Here is a 21888-nt window from a genome sequence, read left to right as displayed (position 1 = left end):
TTTATTACAGTGCCAATAATATCACAATGAAAAAATTCCCTGTTAGATATTTCATAATGATTTAATCAGTGTTTCTCAGGAACTAAGAACCTATTATGGGCAGTGATGGCAATGACAAATTTCCAGGGCCTTCTTTTAAAATCTATAATTTATTAAATGAACTTAATCTAGGGAAGGCTCTGATCTGAATTTTTCTTGTGGAATTCTTACCATAGCGGTGAGGTAATTAAAAAATATTCAGCATACCAAATAAGCCTAACTTTTTCTAGCATCTATCTAGTGCTAATACCTATTGTGGCAGATATAGAAATACACCCTTCAAATATTCACTTTTCTCAAGAAAGGGTGACCTTCAACCAGTGGTAGTCAACCTGGTCCCTACTGCCCACTAGTGGGCATTCCAGTTTTCATGGTGGGCGGTAGCGGAGCAACCAAAGTATTGATATGAATAAAAAGATAGATTTAACTATAGTAAGTTGTTTTATAAAGATTTATTCTGCCAAACTTAGCGAAAATCCGACATAAAATGCTTGGTAAGTCATTATTATTATATGCTTTAATTTGCTGTAACTCTGCTTTATAAATTTTATAAAGTAAAATTACTTCCCTACTTTATAAATCACCATTACTGTGGAACCAGTGGGCGGTTAGAAAATTTTACTACTAACAGAGATACAAAAGTGGGCGGTAGGTATAAAAAGGTTGACTACCCCTGCCTTCAACTATTAATTCCTTCAGATGGATCTCAGTTTTTGAACTCCAGTTATGTTCTTGTTGGGATGGCCTCAGCTAACCAAGCAAGATATGCTACGAGGGCCGAAACTGTCATCTAATGCAAGACTCTTCTAAATATTTTTTTAAAGTTTATTTATTCATTTTAGAGAAGAGAGAGAGAGAGAGAGAGAGAGAAGGAGGAGGAGAGCAGTTAACACCAACTTCTTTATGTGCCTTGACCAGGCAAGCTCAGGGTTTCAAACCAGCGACCTCAGTGTTCCAGGTTGACGCTGGATCCACTGCGCCACCACAGGTCAGGCCGCAAGACTCTTCTTACAGGTAATCCTCACTCGGGGTCTTTCTGTTGGGCTTTCAGAGATTCTGCCCGATCTGCATTGTTGTCTGTTGATTATTCCTGCTCCATCTGGCTTCCTGTCTTTTCCTTCCACAGGTGTTACTCCCCAGTAAACTTTCATACTCTTGTTTCATCTTTTTCACTTCTCAGAGGACCCAAGTGGCACAACGGAACCAGGAATGACACAAAACGGTAAGCTGGGATTTTGAGACTGGATTCCTCACTGCCCGAGGCCCCATTACAGGCAATATATGGGGAACAATTAGTCCTTGGAACAATATGGTAGTGCAACTGCTAAAACCTTTTACTGGCAGATAGCACTGGAACATAATACTACATAGGCAGAGTTTATTGACTTTGGGGAGCTCTCTTTGAATATAGGATTAAACACTCTGGAAAGGACCCAAGAGGGTGGAGAAAATTCTCTGCCAGGGTAACTTCTAGACACCTGGACAAAGCAATGGCTCACTCTGAGGAAAATGGAATGCCTGAATTACCATGGCCAACCCTGGTGAAAGGAAATAAAAAGCCTAGAAAAGAGGATATCCTAGAGTGAACAGATCATTTTAAGGCCAGAAAATGACTTTCCACAGGACAGCCAGAGGACGTATTTCCCAAGACCAACACGAATGTACTAGTAAAAGGGGCACTAGCATCACAGAGGCATCCAGTGCTGGCTCTACTTTACAGGTCAGGCCTGATCTTAGAAGGGCTGCTACAAAACTTGGTTCGCTAGGAGCAGTGAGGATACTGAGGACCTGAAGCAATAGAGGCTTAGGCAACACTTAACCTTTAGAAACTGGGGGGGGGGGGGGGGTCACAATTATAGTGACTAGAATGTTGGAGCATCAGTCAAAAGTTGTGAAAATGATTAACAGAACAGTGTAACTGAGAACAAAATATATGAACAGCCAATGAGAGTTGTTTAATATCCATAAGAAAGAATGAATGGGTAGAAGGCTGATGTTCATAACCCCAATAAAAAGTCACAATCTCCTGCCTAGTTCCTGGACCTGTACCAGTTTTTACACAATTGACTGAACACGCACCATGCAATACCACGTCAAGTATATATTTTAATGATTCCTGTGAACCTCCCCCAAAGGTACCACTTGCACTTATTTCAGTGACTATTCACTGGGGAAAGAGCAATACTTCCACATATTTTGAGGACTATTGGATACAATGTCAGCATTGATATTGGTACCTAAATAACTGAAGCAACATTATAACTCTCCTATTGGAATGGAGGGATACGGAGGTCAGGAAATAAATGGAGTTATGGCCAGAATTTCATTCACAGATCAGATCAGTGGTCCCATATGTTTAACTGAGATTGATACACTTAACACTTGCAATAAGTTCCATGTATTGTCCTTGACTTTAAGAGTAAGAGCTGCCCTGGCCAGTTGGCTCAGTGGTAGAGCGTCGGCCTAGCGTGCAGAGGACCCAGGTTCGATTCCCGGCCAGGGCACACAGGAGAAGCGCCCATTTGCTTCTCCACCCCTCCGCCGCGCTTTCCTCTCTGTCTCTCTCTTCCCCTCCCGCAGCCAAGGCTCCATTGGAGCAAAAGTTGGCCTGGGCACTGGGGATGGCTCTGTGGCCTCTGCCTCAGGTGCTAGAGTGGCTCTGGTCGCAACATGGCGACGCCCAGGATGGGCAGAGCATCGCCCCCTGGTGGGCAGAGCATTGCCCCTGGTGGGCGTGCCGGGTGGATCCCGGTCGGGCGCATGCGGGAGTCTGTCTGACTGTCTCTCCCTGTTTCCAGCTTCAGAAAAATGAAAAAAAAAAAAAAAAGAGTAAGAGCTATTCCGTCCTGGCCAGTTGGCTCAGTGGTAGAGTGTCAACCCGGCGTTTGGAAGTCCCAGGTTCAATTCCCAACCAGGGCACACAGGAGAAGCGCCCATCTGCTTCTCCACCCTTCACTCTCTCCTCTCTCTCTATCTCTCTCTTCTCTCCCGCAGCCAAGGCTCCATTGGAGCAAAGTTGGCTCGGGCACTGAGGATGACTCCATGGCCTCACCTCATGTTCTAGAATGGCTCCAGTTGTAACAGAGCAATGCCTCAGATGGGCAGAGCATCACCCGCTAGTGAGCTTGCCAAGTGGATCCCTGTCAGGCACATGCCAGAGTCTGTCTGTCTGCCTCCGTGCTTCTCATTTCAGAAAAAATACAAAGAAAAAAAAGAGTAAGAGCTATCTCAGTGCAGAAGGCCAAGCAGAAGTCTTTGAAACTGTCTCTTCTGACTAAGAAAGTAAATCTGAAACAATATCATAATGTCATAGGAATGATGAAGCAATGATATCCTGAAATATACAAAGGATGTAGGAATAATAGTTTCCATACCTTCTCCAGAGACGGGATGAATTAACAGAATGACTGTAAACTACCAGAAGCTCAATCAAGTAGCAGCCCTAATTACAGCTGCCATTCCAAGCAACATCACTGCTAACACAGAAGAGTACAGCTCATGTACAAGTTATGTGGTCATTTATTTCAAGAATGTATTCCTTGCTTTCTCAATCAAGAAACACAATCAGAAATGTCCACATGAAATAAACATATAACAACAATCTGTATTGACACTTTTGCCCCAGGGCTATGTTACTTTGTCTCTCTCTCTCACACAATATGATCCAAACATATCTGAATCAAGTGAAAATCCTATGGAGTATCGCAATGATTCTTTATGTCCATGGCATCATAATGATCAAACAGGTTGACAAAAAGGTGGGTAGCATGCTGGAGCTTTGTGCTCTAGAGTGTGGGAAATCTACCTTATGAAGAGTCAGGAACCTGTCTCTTCTTTAAAGGTTTTAAGGGGACAGTAGTCAGGACAATGCTAGAATATCCCCTTCAAAGTAAAATAAATAAACGAACAAACAAACAAACAAACAAAAAAAACCCAAATTGCAGCCTCCTGCATCCCCTGCAAGAAAATAGAAAGCACAAAGCCCAGGAGGCTGCTTTGGGTTCTGTAAGCAACATACTCCACACCGAGGAATAGTTTTCTGGCCCATACACCAGGTGACATAAAAAGCCTCAGTTTTACGTCCCCACAAAAGGGCTCTGCAGAAAGTCTGAGCAGTGGCATAAGAACCCTTTTCTTTTTTTTAATTCAGTGAGAGGAGGGAAGGCAGAAATGGACTCCCACATGTACCCTGACTGAGATCCACCCAGCACGTCCACTAGGGGGCGATGTTCTGCCCATCTGGGGTGATGTTCTGCCCATCTGGAGCTCAGCAACCAAGCTCTTCTTAGTGCCTGAGGTGGAGGCCATGACGCCATCCTCAGCTCCCAGTGCCAACTCACTCCAATTGGGCCATGGCTGCAGGAGTGGCAGAGAGAGAAAAGTCCTGGCCAGTTGGCTCAGCAGTGGACCGTTGGTCCAGCACGTGGAAGTCCCAGGTTCAATTCCTGGTTTGAGAACACAGAAGAGGCAACCATCTGTTTCTCCACCCCTCTCCTTCCTCTTCTCTCTCTCTCTCTTCCTCTCCCGCAGCCATGGTTTAAACAGTTTGCACAAGTTATCCTGGGTGCTGAGGATAGCTCCATGGCCTTGCCTCAGGCACTGAAATAGCTCAGTAGCCAAGCAACAAAGCAGCGGCAAGATGGACAGAGCATCACCCTGTAGGGGGCTTGCCAGATGAATCCTGGTTGGGGCGCATGTGGGAGTTTGTCTCTCTGCCTCCCTGCCTCTCACTTAACAACAACAACAAAAAAGGATCTGACAGATCCTATGATGTTAGAGTTGTTTTGGGAAATCTGCAATATAAAGTTTATGGAAATCTTAGTAGGAAAATCCCAGTTCAGGTCCCTGGGGTTCTTTTAAAAATTAGCTCTTGGCATGCTACTGGTCAAGAGGGAATGTTTGACCATGGGACATTGAGTGACAAAAAAATGAAATGTCTTGTTGTACCCACTTTGTCATAAATTTGGCGATGGGGGCAAGTGCAGTCCATCATAAGATAAAAGTATTACACCGATAAAGCACAAAGACCAGAAGGCACAATCTACATAAGCATATGACAGACCTTGATGTCACCAACACAGTTGCATCAAAACCCCTCTTTCAACTCACACTGTTGGTCACTGAGGTTAGGAGTGGTGTCTTGAACACCAAGCTGAAGAAATAAAAAATGGTTGAGTTCAGTTTACAGAGGAGTTGGCTAAGTATACTGCTCACAAAAATTAGGGGATATATCAAAATGAATATGAAGTGATAAAAAAAAGTATTTGATTTTTTTCTTAAACAAGAATATCAGAAAAGCAAATGACAAGTCAAAGGTGTTTGATTATGCTAATGAATGCAAAACCAACATTTATTTCATTCGTGAAAATTGACTTATACAAAAGGCTGAAAATACTGAAGTATCTGCACGTCCCCTGATCCCCTAATTTCTGTGAGCAGTGTATATGGATGAAAGTTGAAAATGAATAGCAGCTACTTTACAGCCCACTCGGCGATGGCCTTGAGGAATAAAGGAAAGGGACAATCTGCTAACAAGCAGAGCTTCAGGAGGTATACCTGGTCATCCACCTGTACAGAATGAAAAGGGCCTGCTGTTAGAACACAAATAGACTAGTAGGCAGTGGCAAATAGCTTGGCTGGCTAGTCAGCAGTCTAAAAAGAAAGAAGTTTAAAGGATTAGACCAAGAGGTTTTAGAGGAATAGAGGTATATGGATAAACTACATATTGGTGTGCAAAGTGGGTAAGAAGCATGAAGATCTCTTTATCACATATCAATGTCCACCTGAAAGAATACATTATGGAAGAAGCGCTAACAGCTAAGTAGACAAAATTAGTCAGCTAGCTCATATTAACCTGTCTTTGCCAGTGGTCATCTCATTGCTGGCACAAAGGCCATTTAAATGAAATGGCCATGGTGGCAAGTATAGAGTCTAAATATGGGTCTATCATTGTAAGGCCAGTAGTCGCGGCCAGCATCACAGCCTCCTGGCTTGTGCAGGTTCCCATTAGATTCAGATATATGTTAATGAAACAACGGAGGCAAGAACTGGTGGACCATTACCTTTTATTCTAGCTCGTACCCAGCAAGCGAGTAAACACAAACACACTGTGCTCCCATTCATTCAGCACTCACAAAGCTACTGACACATCCAAGTTTTCCTAGAATCAACGGCCCTCAGTAGTTCAGTGGAGCTCACAAAACCCCTCATTTTTGTTCCCCTTCAGCTCCCCGCCATCTTGACTGCTTTCTCTCTAACCACCACATGGCCTCTTCCAAAATGGTCTCCTAGCTCCTCTTTTAACATTTTTCTGTGTGAAAGCCCTCCTCCAGCACACATTAGCATAACTAAGCCCCTTCCCAAGCAGGAAAATAATTAGCTGTATCACCTGAGTGACGGCCATTCACATGGCAGTGCCATTTTTAACAATAAAAGTGAGCAAAATCAGAAAATACAGATTTTACAAGCTTATTTGCCCAACAATCATCATGAAGCCCACTTACCACACGTGACCTGTCTACTGCCTCATCTGAAAGCTCAATTTGACAGCTAAAGAGACCAATATTGAGCTCCTAATATGTCATCATTCCTTTAGAAAATCAAGGAGCTACTTGGAGGCAAGTTAACTATTTTGGGAACCTTCCGATCCAGAAAGGGGCAGCAGTCCCTTTGCATGGAAATAGATTACTTATCTTGGGTATCCATTTGCATTTCCTACCTACATCACTATCTGGGGACTTACAAAATGCCTAATTCACACACATGGAATATAATACAATATAACATCCAGCCAGGTAAAACACTTCACAGCAAAGGTGGTATGGGAGGTTACCTGTGACCATGGGTTCCACTGGTTGTATTATATGCTGCATGTTCCAGAAGCTGCTGGCCTAATAAAGCACTAAAATGGCCTTCTAAGGGTGAAGTTCAATAACTTGGTAAGAAATAATAAACAAGAATGAGGTGCTGTTCCCCAGGATGCAGCAGATCTTGATAAGGGCTCATTACATGGGTTCAAGAAACAAGGAATTAAAACAGGAATAGCCCAATTTATCATCATTTTCAATGACCTATTGGGGGACACAGTGTTTCCAGTTCCCACAACTCTGAGCTTTGTGGAAGTCGAGTTCCTAGACCCCAAAGGTGGTGTAGGCTTGCTAGGGTACACAGCAAGAGTCCCTCTGAAGTAAGCTTCATCTGCTGTCTAGCACTTGAACTTCTTGAATTCAGGGACAAGTATGCAGGAGTTAACACGTTGGCAGGATATGCTAATTCCCATCAACAGGAGAAGGTAGGCTTGATGTTATACAATTGGGCCAAATAAGCATATGTGTGCACCAAGTATATCAACTAATTCAATTCTTAAAACTATTCTGTGGAGTGGGTACTATTACTCCTATCTAACAGATCAGGAAATGGGCACAGCAGTGTGAAATAACGTGCCCGCAGATCAATCGTCCATAAGTATATTAATAGATTCATAACTTAAACATAAGTTGTCCAGTTCCAATGTCTTTTCCCATAATCATCACACTCTCCTGCCTCTAGGAAAGGTTGGTAGCACCAGCACACTAAAACTGTAATAAAGACGTGTTTGGAAAAACCAGATCTGGTTTATAAAGGGTTGGAAAACATAAAAATATAGTTGTTTTAAGGAAAGATGGATGTCAAAACAGTAACAAGTAGATGGACTTTTTAGGTTTTGTTATTTTCGAAAAATAAAGCTTAAGCAAACACTTTGATTACCTCTGATCTCTGCACAGACCTCTATTTCCAAGTCGGTCAGGCGCTCTTCTTAACCTCACCACGTCTCATGAACTGGTACCTTGAGCTAAAATTGAGGCATCATCTTCTCTACAGAATTAGCTTCTCCTCATTACTTCACTTTGTTTACGGTCCAATATTCTCCCATTCACTTGGGCTCGATATCTTTGAATTTAGTATGCATGTAAAAGTAGTATTTTTGCTTAGATTCTTGGTCTAATTACGGTAAACAGTCTGGGAAAAGGTGCCTGCTTTTTTTTTTTTTTTAAGATTTTCGTGGGAAATAACGACTACAGTGTACTTTCTGCAACTGCGAAGTAGCTTTAAAGTACATTTTGCTACCTCCTAGTAGCAATGAGGTTTCCAACCCACTGCCTGAACTACTCTCTGGCGCTTATCCAGAAGAACTACAATTCCCGTTGTACACTGCGGCATTCTCAGCCTGAAAACCGCAATTGCTTAGGTCATTTCCATCCTCAGCAGTGGTGCATGCTGGACTTTGTAGTCTGTGTCTTCTTCTCTTTTGTCCTGTCTTGCGAAGGGAGAAGCGTGGCCGGATCGACTGCTCTGAATCTGGTATTACTGTATGGTTTTTAAAGTAAATTACTAGGATAATGTATTAAAGCCAATGTAGTGTCAGGTTTTTCTGTATTTCATGTCCCGCCTGCCTCCTACTGCCGGGAAGGGGAAGTGACGTATATCCGGTGTAATGGCGGCGCGGTGGAGTTCCAGGTAATTACTTAACTCCGTAGACTCTCCACAGGCAGCGAACCAGAGTGGGGGTGGTGGGTTGCTGGACCGGATGGGAAGTTAAAGGGGCCCAGAAGTGAGTGCAGGTTCGCTGGTTCGGCCGCAAGCGGCGCCGAAGTGCGCGTGGCTCTGCCCGCCGCGCGCCGGCCCTCCAGGCTGCAGTGTGAGGACCGCTCTGGCGGAGGAGTCTGGGCGGGTGGGGAAGGGGCGGCGGTGAGCTCCTGCGGGTTTGTGCGGGGGGCCGAGCTTCCCAGTGCGCTCCTGATGCTGTCTCCCCGCAGCGTCTTTGTTGCTGAAATCCAGCACTCGCGTCGATTCTCTCTCCTTCCGTCTGGTGTGTTCCGGGCTGGGATCATTTAGAGGTTCTCGAGTCGTTTGGCCTCGAGGCCTCTCTGTCGGGCCGCAGGCCGTGGGAGGGGAATCAATGAACTGTAATTAATTAAAAAATAGTGAAAGTTACGCTCCTTTGATTCACTCCATCGTAATCCCCCAATAACTGCTTCCCTAAAATGCCATTAGGCGTTTCTTTTTCATACATTTGCCCCGTAAGTAATGGCTCTCCCTAGTGTTTGGCCTTGGAGACCCTTTGTTCCTTAGTATGTGTTGCTCTTCGTCCGTCATCCTTTACGTTCCGTGAGTTGATCAACCTCCAGTAACACGATAGCTCCCAACGTGGCTCCCCAGTCGCCAACCACCTCTCCATCTACCCAGGATCCTACAATAATCCACTTGCATATAACGGTCATGTAATAGTTCATTTCGCTGAGTCTAACTGCAACTCCACTTTACCTATTTTCATTTAATCCTCACGACAGTTCTTTGAGATAATGGCAAAGAACAAAGGGGAAAAGCTATTCCCGGTGCAAGACTTTGGTGACTGAAAGTGTAGTAAGAGTCCTCCTTGTTTTTAGATATCCAGAGCTGAAGTAGCAGACGGAGGAAGCAAACTTGAGCTGGAGTGGACCAGTTCACCGGCTCCTCTTAACTGTCTTGCTATAGGATTGTCTGTGAACTCAGGAGTTAACCTCAATTACTATCCTACAGTGGAAAAGCAGATTTAGAATTGGCATTAAAAGTGTAATTTTGCCCTGGCTGATTGTCTCAGCAGGTAGAGGTGGAAATCCCCCATTCCATTCCTGGTCAGAGCACACAGGGGAGGTGACCATCTCCATCTGCTTCACCACCCTCCTCCCTCCCTTCTCTCTCTCTCTCTCTCTCTCTCTCTCTCTCTCTTCCCCTCTCCTTCTCTCCCCCTCCCCCTCCCTCCCTTCTCCTCCTCATCCCACAGCCATGGCTCAATTGATTTGAGCACATTGCCCTGGGTACCCTGTCTCTCTATCCCCCTTCCTCTTACTTAAAAAAAAAAAAAAATGATTTTGATCAAAGGAAGCATTCTTACAGACCTGCTTGTGTTGGTGCTGGGAAATGGAGCAGTAAGCCAAAGATTTCTGTCCTGGTTCAGCACTTAGTCTGTCTTTTGCAGCAGGTTACCTAACATCTTTCGTCTTAGCAGCTCATCTGAAAAATGGGGATAATAGAACTGCCTACTGGTCCATGGGCCATTTGGTACCGGTCCACAGAGAAAGAATAACTTACATTATTTCCATTTTATTTATATTTAAGTCTGAACGATGTTTTATTTTTTAAAAATGACCAGATTTCCTCTGTTACATCCGTCTAAGACTCACTTTTGACGCTTGTCTCGTAAGTTCAACAATTATATTTAAAAATACCACAGTTTTTATGTTGGTTGCATAATTTTATTTTGTGCATTTATCCTTCCCACCCTAAAGGCCAGTCCGTGAAAATATTTTCTGACATTAAACTGGTCCTTGGCCCAAAATAGGTTGGGGACCACTGATGTAAATTATTTGGCTTCATCCCAGTCCTGTTGAATCAGAACCTGGGAAGTGGGGGGCCCTTCAATCCATTTTTTACCAAACCATCGGTGTGATTCTCATGCCAGTTAGAGAGCCACTGTCCTAGCCCATCTCCTAAGGATCTGTTATGGTCCAGCCCCACCCTCAGAATCAGGTTTGCTGCCTTCCTCGCCTCAAAATCTTTGCTCTGTGGCCAGCCAGTATGCCCGTGCTATACCGCCTGTACTTCCCCACTTTAGATAGTTTAATTCCTATCACTTTGGAATTCTGACACTTCCTAGACTATTTAACTGTCTTTCCTAAACCAGTCAACTCTGTCAGTTTTTCCAGCTTTTAAATTGTTAGAATTTAGCTCCTTCCTGATGAATGTGCATTGCCAAGTGGTCTAAGTGGCTCTTGAACCTGAGACTACCTAAGAGAGTACACAGTGACCCATTGTGTATTTACAAAGACTATGTCTTAATTCGAACATTATTCTCTGTTTATTGCTCACTTATTTTTAGTCTGAATTTTGTACTACTACCTAGTGTGTCCCTAACTTGGTATATACGTCATGGCTAGTCTAGAGCTAGTTTTTGTCTTGTTTTGTTTTATTTTGTTTTAAGTGATTATTGATAATACAGCTAATCCCCTGATAACTTTGGGGGCTTCTTTGTTGCATTCCTCTACTTTTCTGTTCGAGTCTGAGAATCCTAGCATGGGAGGGTGGTGGAACAAAAAGATCTCTGGCATAGTAGTTTCAGACAATTTCAAGATTTAGCTAACCCTGTAACTTAAATAGGTTATCTCATCATATACAGTTGCTATGTGGACATTGGAAGAGACATTTCAGTGCCTACAACAAAGTGAAAACTTGCAGAGCATTTTCTTCAAAAAGAACAAATCAGGAGGAAGCAGTGGGTTAAAACAAGCACTTTGCCATTTGTAGCCAAATGTAGCCAACCTAATAACTTTTTCCCAGTGAAGAAATACCAGGAAGATGGTGTGAGCAGTTTTGGCCTGGAACGTACCAGCTTCTGGCTTCTGTCTTAGTGAATAGCTTAGCTAATAGGAAGGAGGGATCCTGTGGAGATTTATGTGTAACTTGTCTTGGTGCCTAACTCATAAGTGGATTGGGGCTAGACAGTTCAGCACTTCACCTGAAAAGTTACCTTGAGTATCCTTCCCTAAATTAGTTTATTCGAACAGTTTTTTATCAGAGTAGCCAATGACAGGAGCCTCTGTAGTTGAACATAGTGCTGTGTGTCTAGGGGCTACTTCATAAATCTCTGGAGGCCACCACCTTCTGCTTTCTTGAAAGCTTAGAATGTGGTTTACTAAATGGCTCGAGTTAAATACTTAGAAAGCCCACCTTCAAAGCTGTGTTTTTAGAGTTGGCAGAACATATCCAGCCCATATAATTACACTTAATTGGACAAGCTGTGGAACATAATTTTCGGGAGGTGGAACAAAGTTGTATGAATGTGTGAAGACATATGGCATACTGCATAATTAGACTTGTTTCTGTAAGTTGAAGTAACAGCACCTTGAGCGTTCAGATTCCTCTTGCAGTGCCATCAAAGGAAGTGTGGCATGTGACGGTGCTGAGTTGATGTAGCTGATGACAGCTGGGGTTCCTAGAAGTAGGAGTTGATAGGTGGGACAAGGTTGCTGTGGTATTCCTTGGTAAAGAAGTTGTCAAAATATCATTATAGGGAGTTTGGTATAGGAAGAAATAGTAATAATCACCAAAAGTCCACACACTGCTTTTATAATTAATTTTGGAATTAGAACCTATTAAGTGACAGGCACTGGTCTAGGTTCTGGATATATAGCCGTGACCACAACTTCAACTGGCGGGTATTCTCATACAAGGTCTTCTGTGCTTTAGCTTCATGAATCTCTCATGTTCCATCTCGTTTCTGCTGTCTTCTGTACATACTCAGTACTCTACTCAAACAATGGGGATCCCCTATGTTCTTCTATGTCTGGGTCTTTATGCATGCTCGGCTCATTCCCTTAATGACCTTTCCCCCCTTTTCTACTTGTTTGTTAAGATTCAGGTTCAAGACCCACTTTTTTTCTCTATGCCCCAGGCCCACTTACTTGGTTGCACTTCCTCTTTCCAATGGTATTACGTTCCTAACATTGCTGTAACACATTGACCTCCCAGACCTCACAGTGCCTTGTGTGCAGCTTAAGGTATACATCACATTATATACACAGACACCGCCTTTAACCCTCTATGCTTAATTTGTTTCCAAAGAATAGGGAGTAAAGTAAAAAAAGAAAAAGACCATGACCATACTGCTCTTTCTCTTAAGCTTGTGCTTTCTCATTTTCTCTGTAAGTGCTTTTCTTAAGCAATTCTTAATGGAAAGACCAGTTATGGCTCAAGGCTGATTTTTTTTTTTTTTTTAGTTTCATTTTCCTGTTAGTCCTGAACAAAATTTTTCAATTTTTGTGACCTCCCAAAGGAGGTCTGCACAAATAAAAACCTTAATACACAATGATGAAAAAGAAAGTATTCGGTGGGTGATTAGAAGCACTAAGAGCTATTTCTTTACCACAGGGCAAATATATATATATATATTTTTAATGTTTTATTTATTGACTTTTAGAGAGAGGAGAGAGAGAGAAGGAGAGAGAGGAAGGGGGTAGTGGAGGAGCCAAAAGCATCAACTCATTGTATCAGTTGCTACTCGTATTTGCCTTGACTGAGTAAGCCCGGGGATTTGAACCAGTGATCCCAGCATTCCGAGTCGATGCTTTATCCCCTGTGCCACCACAGGTCAGGCACCACAAGGCAAATATTAAGTAAAGTAGTGTGAGTTATGGCATAGGTTTGAAATTTAAGGTTTTGCCTCTTCCTTGATAGGCAAATGGGTATACATTTGACTGAATCACTAGACCAAGAAAACTCATATAGATAATATTTGTTCACTGAATGAGATGCTAAGGCTAGTGAGGAAAGCTAAGTCTTTTTGCCACATAGTTGAGCTGTGAACCAAGGGATGGATGGGGAAACTAAGGCAAGACAAGGTGAGTTTAGGAGATATAAATACAAGTGAGTGAGGGTCTCATAGAGTGGGGATGACTCATAGGATTTGTCTTTATTCAGTAACTAAAGGGACTGCTACTGACAAACTCTTCTCTAAAAGAATAATATATGGAGATAGATTTTTGATACAGTAGACATTAAGATGAAATTTCTATTTTAAAACCTTAGAAGGAAATTTGGAAAGTATGGAAAAAATAATACTGCATATATCATAGTGGAATGTGCTTTTAATGTAAGCTCTGGGTTTCCCTGGGGGGCAACTTTGCAGATATTTAAAAGATCCTTTTGCTCTGTATGGGTAGAATACAATTGCAAAGGTTCTTGTAGCATAGAGATAAGGAATACCTTGTGATAAATCTTGTTAGAGATCTCAAAAACAATTTGCCTTCTTCTAAAATGAAATGAAGACTGTCTTATGGGATCTTTCCAAACAGGCTTCCCCCTACATCTCTCCTATTAATTGAGAAGGTAAAATCAGTAGGATTTGGAAACTGACTGGAAGTGAGGAAAAGGAAATTGTCACTTGGCTAGCTTTATAGGCAATACAGTAGAGGAAGAACTAGTTGAAAAGAGGAAGAAATGATGAGTTTCAGTTTGGGCCTCACTAGCTCAGAGGGCCTTTGGGACATCCACGTGGAGCTTTCCTGTTGCCATTGGATGAAGATTTGGAACTCTGATGAGAAGATTGGCCTGGAGTGATAGCCATTCTTATTAATGTTAGTTGAAGGTATCAGGGTAGGGATGGTCTTCCAGAGGGAATATGGAGAAAAGATAGGGACTGTTATAACAAATATGTATTGAGAGCTTTCTGTATTGATAATATGGCAATTTATAAAACAAATCCATGAGCAAAGATTAACCTCTACAGAATAGTGATGTCAGGCAGAAAGACAGACAGAAGAGTAGACAGTAGGAATACCAGATGAACCTGGTGCCCTGTAAGTTGAGAAGCGAGACTTCAAGAAGAGGTGCTTGGTACCAAATTCTAGAGCAGTGTCAGATAAAAGAAAGAAATGGTCCTGGATTTAGCAACAAAAAGATTGTGATAAGTAGGAATAGTGGGAGTGGAAAACCAGATTTTGGTGGGAGGTTAAGAATTGGAGGCATCAACTGTACATGTATCAAAAAATACTTGGCCATTTAAGGAAAGAGAAAGAAAGGAGCTGGAGAGGGGACAAGATAAAGGAAATTTGCCTCATAAATGTCATTTTATATTTAAATGTATCAATAAAGAAGTTCATCATATAGAATTTTTTCAAAACTCAATGGGAAATCAACACTAAATTAAAAATAGCTCACCCTGGCAGATTAAATTAGTCGGTTAGAGTGTAGTCTGGAAATGACAAGGTTGCAGGTTTGATCCCCGGGATCTCTGGTCAGGGCGCAAGTGAGGAGCAACCAGTGAATGCACAACTGAGTGGAACAACAAATGAATGCTTCCCTTCCCCTCTCCTCTCTATCCCTTCCTCTCTCTATCTCTCTAAAAGAGTCAATCAATAAATTTAAAAAAAAAAGTTAAGTTCTGGCCAGGTAGCTTAGTTGGTTAGACTAGAGCACTATCCTGAAGCACAGAGGTTGCCGGTTCAATCCCCTGTCTGGGCACCCACAGGAGCAGCTCGCAGCTCCATGTTCCTGTTTCTTTGTCTCTCTTAGAAAAGAGAAGAGAAGAGGGGATGGGAGGGAAGGAGGAAGGAAGGAAGAAAGACTAATAGAAGTTTTGAAACAAAAACCCTGCTCTCATAGAGCCTATATTCTGGTAAAAAGGATCACCGTAGTGGATCTTCCGATGTAACAGCAAAAGAGATTAAATTTAGATAGTATATCCAAATGACCATATCACTAACTCTCTGATTTCTTTGGTTACTTTAATACTAACTGAAAGGCAGAAACCATGGGCCGAACCAAAAACATGAGGCTAGTATCAAACACATGGCTAGCCAAAAACATGAGGCTCCTGTGTTCCAAAAGGAAATTTTATTTTAAAAGCACCTGGGTGCAGGTAGGTTGAGACCAGCAAAGGGTGTCAGTCTTGAGAGAGGGATAGGGCAGGGTTTATATCAGGGGTAGTCAACCTTTTTATACCTACCACCCACTTTTGTATCTCTGTTAGTAAAATTTTCTAACCACCCACCAGTTCCACAGTAGTGGTAATTTATAAAATTGGGAAGTAACTTTACTTTATAAAATTTATAAAGCAGAGTTACAGCAAGTTAAAGCATATAATAATAATTACTTACCAAGTACTTTATGTCGGATTTTCACTAAGTTTGCAGGATAAATCTTTTTTTTTTTTTAATAATTTTATTTTTTTAATGGGGCGACATCAATAAATCAGGATACATATATTCAAAGATAACATGTCCAGGTTATCTTGTCATTCAATTATGTTGCATACCCATCACCCAAAGTCAGATTGTCCTCTGTCACCTTCTATCTAGTTTTCTTTGTGCCCCTCCCCCTCCCCCTTTCCCTCTCCCTCTCCTCCCTCCCCCCGTAACCACCACACTCTTATCAATGTCTCTTAGTCTCACTTTTATGTCCCACCTACGTATGGAATAATGAAGTTCCTGTTTTTTTTTGATTTACTTATTTCACTTCATATCATGTTATCAAGATCCCACCATTTTGCTGTAAATGTTCCGATGTCATCATTTCTTATGGCTGAGTAGTATTCCAGAGTGTATATGTGCCACATCTTCTTTATCCAGTCATCTATTGATGGGCTTTTTGGTTGTTTCCATGTCCTGGCCACTGTGAACAATGCTGCAATGAACATGGGGCTGCATGTGTCTTTACGTATCAATGTTTCTGAGTTTTTGGGGTATATACCCAGTAGAGGCATTGCTGGGTCATAAGGTAGTTCTATTTTCAGTTTTTTGAGGAACCACCATACTTTCTTCCATAATGGTTGTACTACTTTACATTCCCACCAACAGTGGATGAGGGTTCCTTTTTCTCCACAGCCTCTCCAACATTTGCTATTACCTGTCTTGCTAATAATAATAGCTAACAGATGTAAGATGGTATCTCATTGCAGTTTTGATTTGCATTTCTCTAATAGCTAAAGAAGATGAGCATCTTTTCATATATCTGTTGGCCATTTGTACTTCCTCCTGGGAGAAGTGTCTGTTCATGTCCTCTTCCCATTTTTTTATTGGATTGTTTGTTTGTTTGTTGTTGAGTTTATGAGTTCTTTGTATATTTTGGATATTAGGCCCTTATCTGAGCTGTTGTTTGAAAATACCATTTCCCATTTAGTTGGCTGTCTGTTTATTTTGTTATCAGTTTCTCTTGCTGAGCAAAAACTTCTTAGTCTGATGTAGTCCCATTCATTAATTTTTGCCTTCACTTCTCTTGCCTTTGGAGTCAAATTCATAAAATGCTCTTTAAAACCCAGGTCCATGAGTTGAGTACCTATGTCTTCTTCTATGTACTTAATTGTTTCAGGTCTTATGTTTAGATCTTTGATCCATTTTGAGTTAATTTTATTACACGGGGACAAACTGTAGTCCAGTTTCATTCTTTTGCATGTGGCTTTCCAGTTTTCCCAGCACCATTTATTGAAGAGGCTTTCTTTTCTCCATTGTGTGTTGTTGGCCCCTTTATCAAAAATTATTTGAGTATATATATGTGGTTTTATTTCTGGGTTTTCTATTCTGTTCCATTGGTCTGAGTGTCTATTTTTCTGCCAATACCATGCTGTTTTGATTATCGTGGCCCTATAATATAGTTTGAAGTCAGGTATTGTGATGCCCCCAGCTTCATTCTTTTTCTTTAGGATTGCTTTGGCTATTCGGGGTTTTTTATAGTTCCATATAAATCTGATGATTTTTTGCTCCATTTCTTTAAAAAATGTCATTGGAATTTTGATGGGAATTGCATTAAATTTGTATATTTCTTTGGGTAATATGGCCATCTTGATTATATTTATTCTTCCTAACCAAGAACAAGGAATATTCTTCCATCTCATTGTATCTTTTTCGATTTCCCTTAACAATGGTTTATAGCAGAGGTCCCCAAACTACGGCCTGCGGGCTGCATGCGGCCCCCTGAGGCCATTTATCCGGCCCCCGCTGCACTTCCAGAAGGCGCACCTCTTTCATTGGTGGTCAGTGAGAGGAGCACATTGACCATCTCATTAGCCAAAAGCAGGCCCATAGTTCCCATTTGAAATACTGGTCTGTTTGTTGATTTAAATTTACTTGTTCTTTATCTTAAAATTGTATTTGTTCCCATTTTGTGTTTTTACTTTAAAATAAGATATGTGCAGTGTGCATAGGGATTTGTTCATAGTTTTTTTATAGTCCAGCCCTCCAACAGTCTGAGGGACAGTAAACTGGCCCCCTGTGTAAAAAGTTTGGGGACCTCTGGTTTATAGTGTTCATTAAATAAGTCCTTTACATTCTTTGTTATGTTTATTCCTAGGTATTTTTGTTGTTGTTGTTGTTGCAATCATGAAGGGGATTATTTTTTTGAGTTCGTTCTCAAATGTTTCATTGTTGGCGTATAGAAAGGCTATTGACTTCTGTATGTTAATTTTGTATCCTGCGACCTTACTGTATTGGCTTAATGTTTCTAGTAGTCTTTTTGTGGATTCTTTGGGGTTTTCGATGTATAGGATCATATCATCTGCAAAAAGTGATACCTTTACTTCGTCTTTTCCGATATGGATGCCTTTTATTTCTTTGTCTTGTCTGATTGCTCTGGCTAGAACCTCTAGTACCACATTAAATAAGAGTGGAGAGAGTGGACAACCCTGTCTTGTTCCTGATTTAAGGGGGAAAGCCTTCAGTTTTGTGCCATTTAATATGATGTTAACTGATGGTTTATCATATATGGCCTTTATCATGTTGAGATATTTTCCTTCTATACCCATTTTGTTGAGAATCTTAAACATAAAATTGTGTTGTATTTTATCGAAAGCCTTTTATGCGTCTATTGATAAGATCATGTGGTTTTTGTTCTTTGTTTTGTTGATATGGTGTATTACGTTAACTGTTTTACGTATGTTGAACCATCCTTGAGTTTCTAGGATGAATCCCACTTGATCATGATGTATTATTTTTTCAAATATGTTGTTGTATTAGATTTGCTAGTATTTTGTTTAGTATTTTAGCATCTGTATTCATTAGAGATACCGGTCTGTAGTTTTCTTTTTTTGTGCCATCCTTGCCTGGTTTTGGTATGAGGGTTATGTTGACGTCATAAAATGTGTTTGGAAGTATTGCTTCTTCAATTTTTGGAAGACTTTCAGTAGAATAGGAACCAAGTCTTTGAATATTTGATAAAATTCGGTGGTGTAGCCGATTGGCCTGGACTTATTTTTGGAGAGGTTTTTAATGGTTTTTTCTATTTCTTCCCTACTAATCGGTCCGTTTAGGCTTTCTGCTTCTTCTTGACTCAGTCTAGGAAGGTTGTATTGTTCTAGGAATTTATCCATTTCTTCTAGGTTATTGAATTTAGTGGCATAAAGTTTTTCATAGTATTCTAAAATAATTCTTTGTATATCTACGGTGTCTGTGGTGATTTCTCCTCTTTCATTTTGGATTTTGTTTATATGAGTTCTTTCTCTTTTTTTCTTGGTAAGTCTTGCCAAGGGTTTGTCAATTTTGTTAATCTTTTCAAAGAACCAGCTCCTTGTTCTATTAATTTTTTCTATAGTTTTTTTGTTCTCTATTTCATTTAGTTCTGCTCTGATTTTTATTATCTCCTTTCTTTGGCTGGTTTTGGGTTGTCTTTGTTCTTCTTTTTCTAGTTCCTTAAGGTATGAAGTTAAGTGGTTCACTTGGGCTCTCTCTTGTTTGTTCATATATGCCTGAAGTGATATGAACTTCCCTCTTATCATTGCTTTTGCTGCATCCCATAGATTCTGATATATTGTATTGTCATTTTCATTTGTCTGTATATATCTTTTGATCTCTGCACTTATTCTTTGACCCATTCATTTTAAAAAATGAATGGGTCAGTTTGTTTAGTTTCCACATTTTTGTGGGATTTTTTTCCTCTTTTTTGCAGTTGAATTCTAGTTTCAAGGCTTTATGATCAGAAAATATGCTTGGTACAACTTCGAATTTTCTGAATTTGCTGATGTTTTTGTGGCCCAACATATGGTTAATTCTTGAGAATGATCCATGTACACTGGAGAAAAATGTATACTCTGTCACTTTGGGATGAAATGTCCTGTAGATGTCCATCATATCCAGGTTCTCTAGTGTTTTGTTTAAGGCCACTATATCTTTGTTCATTCTCTGTTTGGATGACCGATCTAGAGCCGTCAGCAGTGTATTGAGGTCTCCAAGTATGATTGTATTTTTGTCAGTTTTTGTTTTAAGGTCAATAAGTAGCTGTCTTATATATTTTGGTGCTCCTTGGTTTGGTGCATATATATTAAGAATTGTTATGTCTTCTTGATTCAGTGTCCCCTTAGCCATTATGAAATGGCCATTTTTGTCTCTGAATACTTTTGCTGTCTTGTAGTCAGCATTATCCGATATGAGTATTGCTACGCCCGCTTTTTTTTTTTTGGATTTTATTTGCTTGGAGTATTGTTTTCTAGCCTTTCACTTTGAATTTGTTTTTATCATTGTTACTTAGATGAGTTTCTTGTAGGCAGTATACAGTTGGATTTCCTTTTTTAATCCATTCTGCTACTCAGTGCCTTTTTATTGATGAGTTTAATCCATTTACATTTAGTGTAATTATTGACACTTGTGAGTTCCCTATTGCCATTTTATACATTGCTTTCTGTTAGTTTTGTGTCTTGTTTGATCCTTCTCTTTTGTTTTTCTATCTTTTGTTTTTATTTGGTTGTATTCCATACATCTTTCCTCTGTTGCTATCTTTTTTAAATCATGTGCTTCTGTGGTGGTTTTTTCAATGGTGGTTACCTTTAAGTAATGAAAAGGGTTCCTACCCTGTGCATTGTAGTGCACTATTTTGCAAGTACTTTTGCACTCCATCGTCCTTTGCTACTGTTAATCTCCATCCTCTCCCCCCCTTTCTTTTTGTTGTCACAGTTTAAATTTGGTTTTATTGTGTTCATCTTGGAGCTTTTACTTGTGGCTTTGTTTTTTTTGTGTGTTTTGATCTGATTGGAGAACCCCTTTAGTAATTCCTGGAGTGGGGGTTTTCTGATGATAAATTCCCTCATCTTTTCTGTATCTGTGAATGTTTTTATTTCTCCTTCATATTTGAAGGATAGCTTTGATGGGTATAATATTCATGGCTGAAAGTTCCTCTCTTTCCGGACTTTAAATATTGGGGTCCACTCTCTTCTAGCTTGTATATAGTTTCTGTTGAGAAATCTGATGATAATCTAATGGGCCTTCCTTTATATGTTGTATTCTTCTTTTTTCTGGCTGCCTTGAGAATTTTTTCTTTGCTGTTGGTTTGTGCCAATTTCATTATGATGTGCCTTGGAGTAGGTTTGTTGGGGTTAAGAAAACTCGGAGTTCTGTTTGATTCTTGAATTTGAGGCCTTAGTTCTTTCCACAGTCTTGGGAAGTTCTCATCTATTATTTGTTTGAGTATGTTCTCCATTCCATTTTCTCTCTCTTCTCCCTCTGATATACCTATTATTCTTATGTTATTCTTTTTGATGGAGTCAGATAATTCCTGTAGAGCTATCTCATTTTTTTAAATTTTTGGGTCTCTTTCTTCTTCTCTCTGTTGTGCTTCAAGTTGCTTGTCTTCTGTTTCACTAATCCTACCTTCTATCTGGCCTGTTCTATTAGCTAAGCTTGTTACCTCGTTTTTCAGCTCATGAATTGAGTTTTTCATCTCTGTTGGATTTGTTTTTATAGTTTCAATTTCCTTGGAAATATATTCTTTGTGTTCATTGAGTTGTTTTTTGAGCTCCCTAAATTGCCTTTCTGTGTTTTCTTGTATATCTCTGAGTATTTTTAGGATTTCTATTTTAAATTCTCTGTCGTTTAACTCCAAGATTTCCAATATATTAAATTTTTTCTCCATAGATTTTTCCTCATCTATCTGTGTTACCTCTCTTTCTTTTCTATCCATGATATTCGATTTTCTCTTCCTTAATGGCATCTGTGGGTGGTTTTGTTGATAGTATTAATGAGATTTAATAAAGGATAAAAAGTTAAATAAATAAAAATAAAAAATCGAAAAGTTTTTTTAAAAAAATTGATAATTAAGTAAATAAAAATAAAATAATAAGAAAAGAAAAGGAAATTATTCCCCTTCTTCTTTTTTCCTCTCCTCTCCCCTCTTTCTTGAGAAAATGTTGTGGTGAACTGTGAATTATATTGTACTAAATAGCCCACACAGAGGCCTCTGACTCTGCCCCTCTGTGGGATAACACGGGCGCCCACTCCTGAGGTGCTTGGAGGAATCTCTTGCCCACTCTCCGTGCGCGCAGACCAGGATATCAGGCCGGCAGTCTCACCGTCTGAG

The 21888-nt window shown here is 40.5% G+C and overlaps 1 protein-coding gene across 1 annotated transcript in view; it reads left to right on the top strand.

The window, feature by feature from the left end:
* The first annotated feature begins 8476 nt into the window (after nucleotides 1-8476).
* CWC22 (CWC22 spliceosome associated protein homolog) overlaps nucleotides 8477-21888 on the top strand; it is a 68813-nt gene continuing 55401 nt past the window's right edge. Inside the window, exon 1 of the mRNA XM_066345742.1 lies at nucleotides 8477-8535. The gene's annotated coding sequence lies outside the window, so the exon portion shown is untranslated. The remainder of the gene's footprint in view (nucleotides 8536-21888) is intronic.

The sequence above is a fragment of the Saccopteryx leptura genome, chromosome 7, assembly GCF_036850995.1.
Source record: "Saccopteryx leptura isolate mSacLep1 chromosome 7, mSacLep1_pri_phased_curated, whole genome shotgun sequence".
Lineage (NCBI taxonomy): Eukaryota > Metazoa > Chordata > Mammalia > Chiroptera > Emballonuridae > Saccopteryx > Saccopteryx leptura.
Note: the sequence above shows the minus strand (reverse complement) of the source record. Positions and strands in the feature narration are given on the sequence as shown.